Here is a 13,570-nt window from a genome sequence, read left to right as displayed (position 1 = left end):
CTCTCGCTGTCCCGCACTGTCTCCCGCTCTCCCTTTCCCGCTGTTCCCTCCTCTCCCAGTCTCTCTCTCCCCATTCCCGGCCGGGCCATGCTCCCGGCCCGCCCCCGGCTCCGGGCGGGGCTGCCCCATCCCCGCCCCCGGCCGTCCCGCCTGGGTCTCGCCTCCGCCCGGCTCTGGCCGTGCTGGCGGTGGCGCTTCTGGGCGGGCATCGGTGCCTGGGGCTGGGGCGGCATCGCCTCCCTCTGGCTCCGCCTGGCCCGAGCCTGGCCCCGGTCCCGGCTCCTCCCGGGCCCCGCGGAGGACACACGCGGCGCGGCCGCTGCCGCCGCCTCCGCGGCGGCTTCCCCGGCCCGAGCTCCGCCGCTCGGCAGCGCGGCCGCCGCCCCCGAGCCGCCGCTGTCCCGTTGCCGGGAGCGAACGCCTGGGGAGGGCCGGCCCGGGGCGGTCGGGGGGCGCTCGGGGGCCGCTCCTGGCCCCGGGCCGAGCGCTGACAGCCGCGTCCCGCCCGCAGGGAAGGCGCAGCAGGGCCTGAAGGAGCGGTACCGGCTGGGTTCGCTGCTGGGCAGCGGCGGCTTCGGCAGCGTCTTCGCGGCCACGCGGCTCTCGGACGGCGCCCCGGTGAGCGGCGGGGCCGGCGGCGGGCGGAGGAGGAGGGGGCGGAGGAGGAGGGGGCGGAGGAGGAGGGGGCGGAGGAGAAGGGGGAGGAGGATGGCGATGGAGCTGGGGCTGCGCAGGGTGGGTGGTGAGCTCAGCCTGCTGCTGCTCTTGGCTTGCAGGTGGCCATCAAAAGGGTGCCAAGGAACCGCGTCTGGCACTGGGGCGAGCTGGTGAGTGAGCGGGGCCAGCAGCAGAAGCCGGGCCGTGCCGGCGGGGATGAGCCGAGGCCCGGCAGGGTGGGAGCCACCAGGACACCTCAAGGGAGAGCGGGCGTGGGGCCAGCGCAGGGCGAAGGGCATCCCGGGCTGGGTGAGGAGTTCCTGACCCCCGGCATGGCATCAGCCCCACTGATGGCATCGTGCTCCTCCCGCAGCCCGACGGCACCAGCGCACCCCTGGAGATCGTGCTGCTGGACAAGGTCTCCACTGGCTTCCCCGGTGTCGTCCAGCTGCTGGAGTGGCTTGAGCTCCCCAACGACATCTTGATGGTGCTGGAACGCCCAGAGTGCTCTCAGGACCTGCATCATTTCATTCGGGCACGGGGATTCCTGTCCGAGGAGGTGGCGCGGGATCTGTTCCGCCAGGTGCTGGAGGCCGTGCAGCACTGCACCAGCTGTGGGGTCCTGCACAGGGACATCAAACCAGGGAACATCCTGGTTGACCTGGCCACCGGGCAGGCCAAATTGATCGACTTTGGCTGTGGCACCTACCTGCAAGACACAGCCTACACTCGCTTTGCAGGTGAGCCCACGCAGGGGTGTGCTCTCGGGCCTGGCATCTCATGGCCCAACATCTCACAGCCCAAGCTGGCTGTGGCAGCGGGGATTCTCCCTTTTGCTGCCCTTCATGGCACTGAGATTTCAGCTGAGTTGCGATTGAGCAGGGCTGGGTGGGGAGCCAGCTTCCAGCCCTGCTGGCAGCCTTTGCCCACCACACTGGGCAGGACTGAGGCTGGGGCTGGGGCAGCCAGCCCGACAAAAACACGGGTGGGTGGGGGTAGCAGAGAGGGAGGCCGTAACCTGTGTCCCAGCTGGTTTGGTGTGCAGGTGCGAAAGGACTTGGACTGCTCCACTCACCTGGTTTGTTTTGGATTCATGATGTTTTTGGGCAGTGCAGGCAGGGAAGATGAAGGCATGGTTTTCCCAAGCACTGGGTGGGTTTTTCCTCCTCATGGTTGGGCCTTGCCAGGACTTCTGCTGCCCTCTTCCAACCCCAGTGGCTTCTTTTCCAACCCCGAGTCTGTACACAAGTCCCAGGTGCTGGCGAGAGGGCATCGGGTCACCCCGTGTGCCACTGGGGCAGCCCCCACACGCCCAGGGATGCTGGGGCCAGGCTCTGGGAGCAGCAGCATCCCCCTGATGAACCCCATCTGTATTCCACAGGAACACCGTCATACAGGCCCCCAGAATGGACCCACTTTTGATTTTACTATGGCAAGCCAGCTACCATCTGGTCCCTGGGCATCCTGCTGCACCAGATGGTCTGCGGGGAGCACCCTTTCAGGAGGAGCCAGAACATCAGCTGGGACCATCAGCTCTCACTGCCACAACGGCTCTCTCAAGGTGGATCCTCATCTCTGGCCACGGGGGCAATGCCAGTGCTGAGAGACAGCAGCAGCTCGTGAGCATCCCGCTCTGGCAGCTGCTGAGGAGGTGGCACATGTCCTGCTCTCCTGCTCTCCTCCAAAACAGGGAATTGATGGGGGAGTTTAGGCCCAGCTCTGAGCACATCCAGCATGGCCTGGACACGGGAATAGTGGGGCAAAGCCAACAGGAGCCTTCTCCAGCTGACCGGCGGGTTCTGGTTTCTCTGCCCAGAGTGCCAAGATGTGATCAGGCGGTGTTTATCCATGCTGCACTTGGAAAGGCCCTCGTTAGAAGAGCTGTTATGTGATCCCTGGCTGCAGGATATTCATCTGCCCTAGAAGAAGGGAGAGAGCCACAGGCACACTTTGATACAAGGCCCTGGTAAGTTGCAGCTCCACACATGCCTTGGCAATCAGAAGCAAAGGAACCCAGACATTTTGTCCTGCCTGTGTCACTGCCCAGGGGTCATCAGATGGGAACACACAGCCCTTGTGCTGGAGCTGAGCTGCTCTGCCCAGCACTGGTGGCTGCCATCTGAGCTGGTTTTGCTTGTCCTGGTTCCCTGACAGCTCTGGGCCCTGGGCAGAACCCTGACAGCCTGGGCTCACCCCCAGGGAAGGAGAAGGAGCCCCTGGAGAAGCTGTACCAGGTGGGGCTGCTGCTGCTGGGGACAGCGAGGACGACATCAAGGATGACAACCTCTTCCTCCACCTGGTCACCGGCAGCTGAGGATGATGGACTTCGATTCTGGCACCTTCTCCAAAGCCAGGCTCCACAGGGAATTTGCAGGTGAGTCCACACGCAGGGGGATGCTCCCAGATTTGGGCATTGCACAGCCTGGCCAGGAACCAAAGGTTCCCCCTTTGCTGGGGTGGATGCAGCTGATCCTTCAGTCGGCTGCCAGGCTGCTTTTGGCAGGGCTGGGGGGATGGGCTGGGGTGGTGATGAAATGGGAGTGGGCTCCTGGCCCTGCCAACAGCCCCAGCACCCACCGTGCCCCGGGCTGGGGCTGGGGCTGGGGCAGCCAGCCCGACACAAACAAACCCCCATGGTGGGAGCAGAGGTGGGACTCCAGAACCTGTGCAGGGGCTGCTTTGCTCTGCAGGCAAGGAAGGGCTTGGGCTGCTCCACTGCCCCTGTTTGCTTTGGGATCACCGTTATTTTGGGGGGCAGTGCAGGGGGGAAGGGATAAAGCCTGGGCTTCCCTCACCTGTGGGTGGGTTTTTCCCTGGAATGCAGGGGTTGGGCCTTCCTCAAGTCCCTGACAGTAATATGATTTTTGACCTTTTTTCTTGTTCCCCTTTCTGTCTGTAATCTATTTTCAATAATTTGTTGTGTGTTTTTCTAGAGGAAGCATTCTAGCTGGGGTCCAGTCTGGATCAGGAAGTGCTTGGGAGCAGCTGTGGCGTGGATGGGCCGTGCCCTTGGAGAAGGCTGAGGACATGGTTTGGGACCAGCTTTTCTTCCAGCGGGGGATGGCGTCAGGTGGGTCCCGTCTGCTTGGCATGGTGGGATCAGAGCTTTGGGGAGATGGCAGCGAGCACGGGAGCATCCTGCTCTGGGCAGCTGCTGAGGGCTGGATGTGCCGTGGCTGGCTGCAGGCTGGGCACATGTCCTGCCCTCCTGCTCTGCTCCCAAAGGCAGCAGGGATGGGCAGCTCTGGGCACAGCTCTGGGCACGGCCAGCATGGCCTGGGCACCGCGGGCGGCTGGGACAAGGGGACAGGAGCCTTCAGCTGATGGGCGCTTTCTGGTTTCTCTCCTTGCAGCCGGGCTCTGCGGGTGCTGAGGCTGCTCTGGGCTCTGCCAGGGCTCTGCTGGAGCTCAGCACCGGGCCGCAATCAGCCAAAGAAGAAATGGGGTGACCTGCAGCACAGACCTGCTGGAGCATTTCAGCAACACAGCTCAAGTGTGCAGAGTGTACACCTCCCAGGGAAAACATGCCACCACCCCAAAATAAACTTGTTCAATAGCTTCTGAAATGAAATCAATCTGGGATGACCCCAAATGACATTTTGCAGCTTGCTCAAGCTGTAGCTCAGCCCTTCTCTGAACAGTTCTGTCCCCCACCTGCCTTGTACTTCCCAACTGCTCCCTCTTTTCCCCCAGTGAGTTCCCAGCCCATGGCAGTCTCCATCACACTGTTGCCTTCCTTGATGCCCCTCACCACGAGGAAGGCTGAGCCCCAGGCTTAGGGACTCATCCTGTCACGGGCTGAGGAGCAGCAATGTCTCAGAGGTCCAGTGGGATTTTAGTGTCATTCAGAGCTGCTCTCCAGCCCTCAGCTCTCCTCACTGCTGAGTTCCCACTCCCTTGTCCTCGTCCTTGTAGCAGGAGGAGCTCTGTGAATCCCCTTGAGCCTCCCCACTCTTCCCAGCCCACGCACCCACCTCAGTTAGGCTGAAGCTGCAGCTTCTCTGTCTCCTCTGGCACACCAGTCCAGTCCCCTGTGCGGGGAGCCCCAGCCCCAGAGCACAGCACTCAGCAGTGCACTCCGGGCTGGAGCAGCTGCCCTGCAGCCCTGGCTTGGCTCTCTGTGGCAAGGGAATGCTCCCTGTTTGCAGCTGTCCCTGCAGGATGGCCCCAGGGCAGAGCCCAGCCAGGCTCCCACTGCAGTCTCTGGAGCTTGGGGCAGGCAGTGGTCCCAGAGCTGAGGTTCACGGGGAGCACCCAGAGCTGTGGCTTGCAGTCAGTGTTGGCAAATGTTGTTTTCTCATCTCCTGCAGCCTGTGGGGAAAGCCACCTGTGCTGCCAGGCCTGTGTGTGCCAGGCCTGTGTGTGCCAGGGGCTCTTGGATGTCTCTGTATCCATGGACAGAAGGCCCTGTCTGTGCCAGGGTTTCCATAATGTCTCTGTGCCCATGGGTATGGAATAGCATGGACACTGAAAGTTTCAGTCCTGTTGCTTGCATGCTCCTTCCTTTGTATACAAGACGCATCCATGCACACCCCCATGTACAGATACATTAAAACGTCAGGGAGGGACAGAGATTTCCCCCAGGGCTCTAACTTGGGCATAACTCACCTTTTAGCCGGTGGCCAGGGGATTTTTTTCCCCAGCTCTGTGTGAGAAGGTGTCCAGGAGCTGAAGGAGCAGCATTTAGAAGCAGTTTCAGGATTTCTAGGCAGGAAGTGGAGCTGACAACCATCCACGTAACTCGCCGTATTCATCAGGATGTGCTGCTGGTTCTTTGGGAGTATGGCCCAATGGAGACACGAGCCTTGGAAAAATCCCAGCTCTCTGTGGGTTTGTGCAAAGGGGGAGCAGCAGAAACACTTTTGAGTCTGCTCTGGGGACACAAGGCCCAAGGAGCTGCGGTGGCAGAGGGTGACTGGGCTGGTGGCAGGTGAAGTCCTGGTTCATGACATCCCAAAGTGGCACAGGACAAAGCTCCAAGCCCTCCCAACCCCACTGATGAAGTCTTTGTGATGCTGCACATCCCATAGGAAAAGCTGCTGTCACACAATGCACTGGGATTTGTAAGTTTCATTTTCAATACTTTAGGTCCAAGTTTCAAACTGCAATATTTTTGCCCTCAAGAAACAGTCATGCACAATCCATCTCTCATCCTCCTATTGCTTCAACTCCAATTAAAAAAAAAATATTGGAAACAAAACCCAAAGTCTTTAAAATGGATGCGGATGTCAGTCCGTAAGATGGATCCAGGCCATCAGAACATGCACAAAGCAAATGAGTTCTCCTTTTCAAAAGATCAGTTATCTCTTAATCCAAAGTTCAAGAAGATTTCACTACACATTTGTTTCTTTTTTTTCTCTTTCATATTTTTCTCATTTTTCTTTTCCTTTTTCTTTAAGAAGATAACACATTCTGAAAAAGAAATGTTCAGCAAAATGAGAAACATTTCTGATAAACAATGAAAATATTTACTCCTCTGTTTGCTTTTCTCTGGATATCCCGATGTAAAAAATCTAGCAGATATGAGCAGAGGTGTAAAGTGTTTTCTTTGGTCTAAGCTGGAGTTCAGCACTGCTCACATCCTGCTCCAGCCAAGAGTTGCAGAATTCTTTTGCACATCTCGAGCCATGTGTTTGCAGGCACAGCACCTGCAGTGCTGACACACCAGTGCACGTGAATAACTCTGTTACTCCCTTCCAGATGGAAAAGGCAGCTGTGCCCAGGCAGCTCCAAGGGCAGAGAAAGGAGGGTCTCGACCCCGGGATCTGTGCCAGTCCCACAGTCCTGGGCAGCAGCCACCGAGCCCTGGGGGAGCAGAGGGCACAGCAAGAGGGACAAAAGCAGGCAAGGTCAGAGACTGGAGAGAGCCAGACCCGGCAGCAGGAACAGCTGCTCCATTGCACTCTTGGAGAAAGCTCTTGGCTGGTTCAAAGCGCTGAAAGGCGTGCAGGGCAGAGAGGAGGCCACACCAAACACTGCTCCTGTTTCCACAGCCTCCCCTCTCCGTGTCCCAGAAGGAATTGGATGGACTGTGTTCTTCTCCCCGAGTCGTCCGGTTCAGCACGAGCAGCTGAGCACCAGGAGCTGAAGGAGCTGAAGCCTCAGGCCTCAAGAGCTGGGCCTGAGGAGACTTTGTGAGCAAATGAATGCTGCTAACATGGACCTGGCTGAATGCAGCAGATGGAATCATGAAATCACAGAATCCTTTCTGTTGGAAAAGACCTCTGAGCTCATCCAGTCCAGCCGGTCACCCAGCAGTGTCGAGCCCAGCACTAAACCACGTCCCTGAAGTGCCAAGGCCTGGACAACAGCCCTGAGTGAGGCCCTGAGCCAAAGGTGGCCTCTGGATGAACCTTCCAACCAAAGGTTATCTTTGTATCTGCTCACTAATGAAATATGCATGGTCATTAGCGCTGTGATAGATGTATCCACTCATTAGTGAAACATGGATTGACCTTTCTGTGTTTAGAAGCCAGACAAGGCCATGAAATCTGACATCTGGCCTTGTCTGGGGCTGAATGGGCAAAGTCACCTCCCTTGGTTCCTCTTGGGCCCTGGCCAGGCTTTGGGAGGAACCCAGGAGGAGGATGAAACCAGATGTTCCCGCACCAGCAGCGCTGTCAGTTTGTTCATTCAGCACTGTCAGAGCTGGGCCCTCTCCCAGCGAGGCTGGAGCCCCACCTGCGGCTGGAGGCACCTGCAGGAATTCCCAGTGTCCAGGAGTGGCTCTGCAGCCCTTGGCTGTGACAGCTTCCCCAGCTGCTGTGTGGATCTGGGGCATGGTAAAGCCTGAGGGTAACTGCTGCTGGATCTTTCTTAATCACTGCTGCAATCTTTGGTGCTGCTGGCTGGGTGCATTGCTGAGCTGCTCCTTTTGTGATTCTTTGCTGCTTTGAGCTACAGTCAATGACACTGAGTCCTTCAGTTGGTGTCTGTGTCTTTGGTGCTGACCCTGCCCACTGGGGAAACAAAACTGGCACAGCCTGGCCAGATCACAACAAAATGTCACTTTTTAAATGTAAATGTGAGGAATCAGTCCCATCAGAAATTCCCAGATGGGAAGCCCTTCTCTGGAGTTCCCTGGCTCTGGAGTGGGCTGAGGTCAGAGCACTGGTGTCAGCAGTGGGGCACTCTGTTAAAAGAGGCTGAACCCCTGGATGTCTTCAAATGCATCCAAAAATTGCATGTGGAAGAAGGCAAAGAATTGTGGGTTTGGGAATATGTGGGTGAAGTTTGTAAATGGCACATTGGAAACAGCACCAACAGAAGGAAGAATTGCTTTTGGAATGCTCCCACATGGAGGGACAGAGGAAGGTTAAAACTTGAGCTCCGGTTCATTTGTGCAAGTGAAATATAATATAATAATTATTATCATCATTAATAACAGTTATATAAAAATAGAACATGATTATACATTTTTTTTCAGATAGAATTAAAAATTGATAATTTGAAATAAGGCTGACAATGCTAATATGTCACCTTTGGCTGCTCACTGTGACACTGAATACCCTACAGAAAAGGACTGGCCAAGACCCAAATGTCACAATAGAACTTTGTGGATTGTGTATAATGAATAAAGGAGGAAGGGATGTTGTGGGAACCCAGGACACCGGGAGGATTTCTCTGTCTGCTCTGGGGTGTCCTGACCCCCAGGGGAGCACTGACTTTGACCCTCATTCATGGAGAAAACTTCCAAAGCCTCAAGGTAAACTAGAAACCACAAAAGTGTGAAATAGATTGTAGAGATTGTAGAGAGGAGTTTAGTATGTCACATGGGTAAGAAATTTAAGCTTTAGGGTTTTTAGTATGTTATAGATGGATTCAAGATTGTTATAAATGAATGCTCCAATTTATTAATTAAAGAAGATTTATTAAATTGTCCAAATATAAATTTAGAGAATAACAACGAAAAGCCACTATCAAAAAAAGGGCAGTGCCGAGCCCGGGATCGGCGCTGGGTGAGACACAGGTTTGACCACTGCAGCATAGGATCCCCTATGTTCACCCCGACTGTTCTGTCCAAGTGATTTATATATGGTTTTTCTTGCCTGAGGCAAAGTCTCTTTCTTCTTTTCTGGGCTGCACCTATTCATGTGGAGTTCCTTCACTGTGGCGAGTTGAACAGAACCCGTCCGATTGATCTTGATCGTGCTGCTGGAGTTCGGTATTCAGATGTATCTCCCTGATGGTTCTGGTTATCTCACTCTCAACTACTTACAGCCTGTTTCTCATTGGGCGTTCCAAACAGGTACATGTCACTTAGGGCGTGTAAGTGGTGCCATTGTGTTCAGCTGAATAAGATATACAGAAGTTTATTACATACAACAACTTGCAGAGTAAAATCTCGGACACTTTGGTATATATGGGATTTGACACAGAAAAAGGGAATTAGAGAAAGGGAATTGGCTCATAAAATGAGAAAAAGACGAGAATGGAGATGCGTGAGGGAAAGAGAATGAAGAAAGAAACAAAAAGATTAGCATATAGAATAGCTTGGTAGGTTAGTGAACAAATTTTGGAATAGCAACAGCAAACCGTTTTACCAGCTCAAATGTGCAGCTACCAATAAAACAAAAGCAGCCAGCAAAGCAGTTCAGTAATGTTTTACTTTCTAAATGTCCAGAGGGATTCAGCAAATCAGTACAAACATTCTGAAATACCTTGGCTAATGCTGGAGAATAGGAGGGGAACAGAAGCCCCGTGTTTTAAAAATTCTGCACTGGGACATTGAGCAGTCACTGTGGTGGTGAGATGGTTTCTCCTTGAAGCTGATGAGGGACAAAGCAAACCTCCAGCCAGCCACCCTGCTGAGAGCTTGGCAGTAAAGAGCCTGCAGCCAAGTAGGTGCTTTTCATCAGAAAAATTCAAAATAGTGTGCCAATATCCAAACCTGACCACTGATTGGTTTGACCCAACTTCCTGAAAAAATTCATTTCCATGTCAAACCACGACAAATATGTAAAATGTAACATAAGACACTTGAAAAATGATGAATGCCAAAGGATCTGAGTATTAGATCTTTCCTCAAAGAGAATCCTTTTTGCTAACATCTACATGCCAGGAGCTGCAGTGTAGCACCAGGGAGACAAAGGAACCCACCAGTGCAGAAAAGCACCCATCTCAGAGCCGGCCACGTCCATTCGTTTGCAAATTAGGTCCTTTTCTCCCTGCTGCCAGCTGTGGGTTTGAAATACTGTGAAGCAACCTACCCGTCTATGGTGGGGTGCTTAAAAAAACTTACAGAATATTTCTTACCAATATAACATTTTTCATACATCTATTTCTCACAAGCACGAATTATCTAAAATACACATAACAATTCCATGATTCCATCTGCTGCATTCAGCCAGGTCCAAGTTAGCAGCATTCATTTGCTCACAAAGTCTCCTCAGGCCCAGCTCTTGTGGCCTGAGGCTTCAGCTCCTTCAGCTCCTGGTGCTCAGCTGCTCGTGCTGAACCGGATGACTCGGGGAGAAGAACACAGTCCATCCAATTCCTTCTGGGACACGGAGAGGGGAGGCTGTGGAAACAGGAGCAGTGTTTGGTGTGGCCTCCTCTCTGCCCTGCACGCCTTTCAGCGCTTTGAACCAGCCAAGAGCTTTCTCCAAGAGTGCAATGGAGCAGCTGTTCCTGCTGCCGGGTCTGGCTCTCTCCAGTCTCTGACCTTGCCTGCTTTTGTCCCTCTTGCTGTGCCCTCTGCTCCCCCAGGGCTCGGTGGCTGCTGCCCAGGACTGTGGGACTGGCACAGATCCCGGGGTCGAGACCCTCCTTTCTCTGCCCTTGGAGCTGCCTGGGCACAGCAGCCTTTTCCATCTGGAAGCTCCCCATGGACAGGGAGTCCCCAGCTCCATTCCTTGCACAAGCTCCAGGAGCCCAGGGCTGCCATCTCAAGTCCCTGCTGGCCCTGGGGGCTCCCAGGTGGGCACAAGTGGGGCAGCAGAGCCAGCAGGGAGCCTGCGAGTCTCTTCCAGCCCTGTCTGCTCAGAGTTTGGGCCTTGGAGCCTCAGGTGGCCAAAGGCAGCTGCTGCTGGTCCCTCTGTGTGCCCGTGTCCAGCAGTGCTGCTCCATCCGTCTGTGCCCAGCCACGGGGAAAAGCCTCAGCCCTGCAGGGCCAGGAGCTGCCGGGCTCTGCCTGAGCAGCTCAGCCAGAGGGAAGGGAGCTGCTCCCCACGGGAACCAGGAGCCAAGGGCTGGAGCACCTCGTTCTGGGGCAGAGCCCAAATTCTCTGAGGGAATAACAGAGTTATTCACGTGCACTGGTGTGTCAGCTCTGCAGGTGCTGTGCCTGCAAACACATGGCTCAAGATGTGCAAAAGAATTCTGCAACTCTTGGCTGGAGCAGGATGTCAGCAGTGCTGAACTCCAGCTTTGTCCAAAGCAAACAATTGACACCTCTGCTCATATCTGCTAGATTTTTTACATCGGGATATCCAGAGAAAAGCAAACGGAGGAGTAAATATTTTCATTGTTTATGAGAAATGTTTCTCATTTTGCTGAACATCTCTTTTTCAGGATGTGTTATCTTCTTAAAGAAAAATGAAAAGAAAAATGAGAAAAATATGAAAAACAAGAAAAAAATTTGTAGTGAAAATCTTCTGTAACTTTGGATTAAGAGGTAACTGATCTTTTTAAAGGAGAACTCATTTGCTTTGTGCATGTTCTCATGCCTGGATCCATCTTACGGACTGACCTCAGCATCATTTTTTTAAAGACTGGGTTTTGTTTCCAATATTAAGATTTTTTTTTTTTTTTAATTGGAGTTGAAGCAATAGGAGGATGAGAGATGGATTGTGCACGACTGTGTCTTGAGGCCAAAAAAAATTGCAATTTGAAACCTGGACCTAAAGTATTGAAAATGAAACTTACAAATCCCAGTGCATTGTGTGACAGCAGCTTTTCCTATGGGATGTGCAGCATCACAAAGACTTCATCAGTGGGGTTGGGAGGGCTTGGAGCTTTGTCCTGTGCCACTTTGGGATGTCATGAACCAGGACTTCACCTGCCACCAGCCCAGTCACCCTCTGCCACCGCAGCTCCTTGGGCCTTGTGTCCCCAGAGCAGACTCAAAGTGTTTCTGCTGCTCCCCCTTTGCACAAACCCACAGAGAGCTGGGATTTTTCCAAGGCTCGTGTCTCCATTGGGCCATACTCCCAAAGAACCAGCAGCACATCCTGATGAATACGGCGAGTTACGTGGATGGTTGTCAGCTCCACTTCCTGCCTAGAAATCCTGAAACTGCTTCTAAATGCTGCTCCTTCAGCTCCTGGACACCTTCTCACACAGAGCTGGGGAAAAAAATCCCCTGGCCACCAGCTAAAAGGTGAGTTATGCCCAAGTTAGTGCCCTGGGGGAAATCTCTGTCCCTCCCTGACGTTTTAATGTATCTGTACATGGGGGTGTGCATGGATGCGTCTTGTATACAAAGGAAGGAGCATGCAAGCAACAGGACTGAAACTTTCAGTGTCCATGCTATTCCATACCCATGGGCACAGAGACATTATGGAAACCCTGGCACAGACAGGGCCTTCTGTCCATGGATACAGAGACATCCAAGAGCCCCTGGCACACACAGAGCCTTCTGTCCATGGGTACAGAGACATCCAAGAGCCCCTGGCACACACAGAGCCTTCTGTCCATGGGTACAGAGACATCCAAGAGCCCCTGGCACACACAGAGCCTTCTGTCCATGGGTACAGAGACATCCAAGAGCCCCTGGCACACACAGAGCCTTCTGTCCATGGATACAGAGACATCCAAGAGCCCCTGGCACACACAGGCCTGGCACACACAGGCCTTGCAGCACAGGTTGCTTTCCCCACAGGCTGCAGGAGATGAGAACACAACATTTGCCAACACTGACTGCAAGCCACAGCTCTGGGTGCTCCCCGTGAACCTCAGCTCTGGGACCAATGTCTGCCCCAAGCTTCAGGGGCTGCAGTGGGAGCCTGGCTGGGCTCTGCCCTGGGGCCATCCTGCAGGGACAGCTGCAAACAGGGAGCATTCCCTTGCCACAGAGAGCCAAGCCAGGGCTGCAGGGCAGCTGCTCCAGCCCGGAGTGCACTGCTGAGTGCTGTGCTCTGGGGCTGGGGCTCCCCGCACAGGGGACTGGACTGGTGTTCCAGAGGAGACAGAGAAGCTGCAGCTTCAGCCTAACTGAGGTGGGTGCGTGGGCTGGGAAGAGTGGGGAGGCTCAAGGGGATTCACAGAGCTCCTCCTGCTACAAGGACGAGGACAAGGGAGTGGGAACTCAGCAGTGAGGAGAGCTGAGGGCTGGAGAGCAGCTCTGAATGACACTAAAATCCCACTGGACCTCTGAGACATTGCTGCTCCTCAGCCCGTGACAGGATGAGTCCCTAAGCCTGGGGCTCAGCCTTCCTCGTGGTGAGGGGCACCAAGGAAGGCAACAATGTGATGGAGACTGCCATGGGCTGGGAACTCACTGGGGGAAAAGAGGGAGCAGTTGGGAAGTACAAGGCAGGTGGGGGACAGAACTGTTCAGAGAAGGGCTGAGCTACAGCTTGAGCAAGCTGCAAAATGTCATTTGGGGTCATCCCAGATTGATTTCATTTCAGAAGCTATTGAACAAGTTTATTTTGGGGTGGTGGCATGTTTTCCCTGGGAGGTGTACACTCTGCACACTTGAGCTGTGTTGCTGAAATGCTCCAGCAGGTCTGTGCTGCAGGTCACCCCATTTCTTCTTTGGCTGATTGCGGCCTGCTGCTGAGCTCCAGCAGAGCCCAGAGCAGCCTCAGCACCCGCAGAGCCCGGCTGCAAGGAGAGAAACCAGAAAGCGCCCGTCAGCTGAAGGCTCCTGTCCCCTTGTCCCAGCCGCCCGCGGTGCCCAGGCCATGCTGGCCGTGCCCAGAGCTGTGCATAGAGCTGCCCATCCCTGCTGCCTTTGGGAGCAGAGCAG

General features: G+C 54.5%; 1 long non-coding RNA gene and 2 pseudogenes across 1 annotated transcript; 2 read left to right on the top strand and 1 right to left on the bottom strand.

The window, feature by feature from the left end:
- Window positions 1-13,570, top strand: part of LOC137466906 (zinc finger protein 850-like) — an 807,951-nt pseudogene that overhangs the window by 432,692 nt on the left and 361,689 nt on the right.
- Window positions 1-13,570, bottom strand: part of LOC137466908 (zinc finger protein 850-like) — a 743,182-nt pseudogene that overhangs the window by 376,993 nt on the left and 352,619 nt on the right.
- Window positions 2,083-3,160, top strand: LOC137466914 (uncharacterized). Its single transcript, XR_010995336.1, has 3 exons — window positions 2,083-2,218; window positions 2,474-2,623; window positions 2,857-3,160. It is a non-coding gene; the product is annotated as an uncharacterized lncRNA (long non-coding RNA).

Source organism: Anomalospiza imberbis, unplaced genomic scaffold, assembly GCF_031753505.1.
Source record: "Anomalospiza imberbis isolate Cuckoo-Finch-1a 21T00152 unplaced genomic scaffold, ASM3175350v1 scaffold_47, whole genome shotgun sequence".
In the NCBI taxonomy this organism is placed as follows: Eukaryota; Metazoa; Chordata; class Aves; order Passeriformes; family Viduidae; genus Anomalospiza; species Anomalospiza imberbis.
This window is presented reverse-complemented; position numbering and strand designations above follow the sequence as displayed.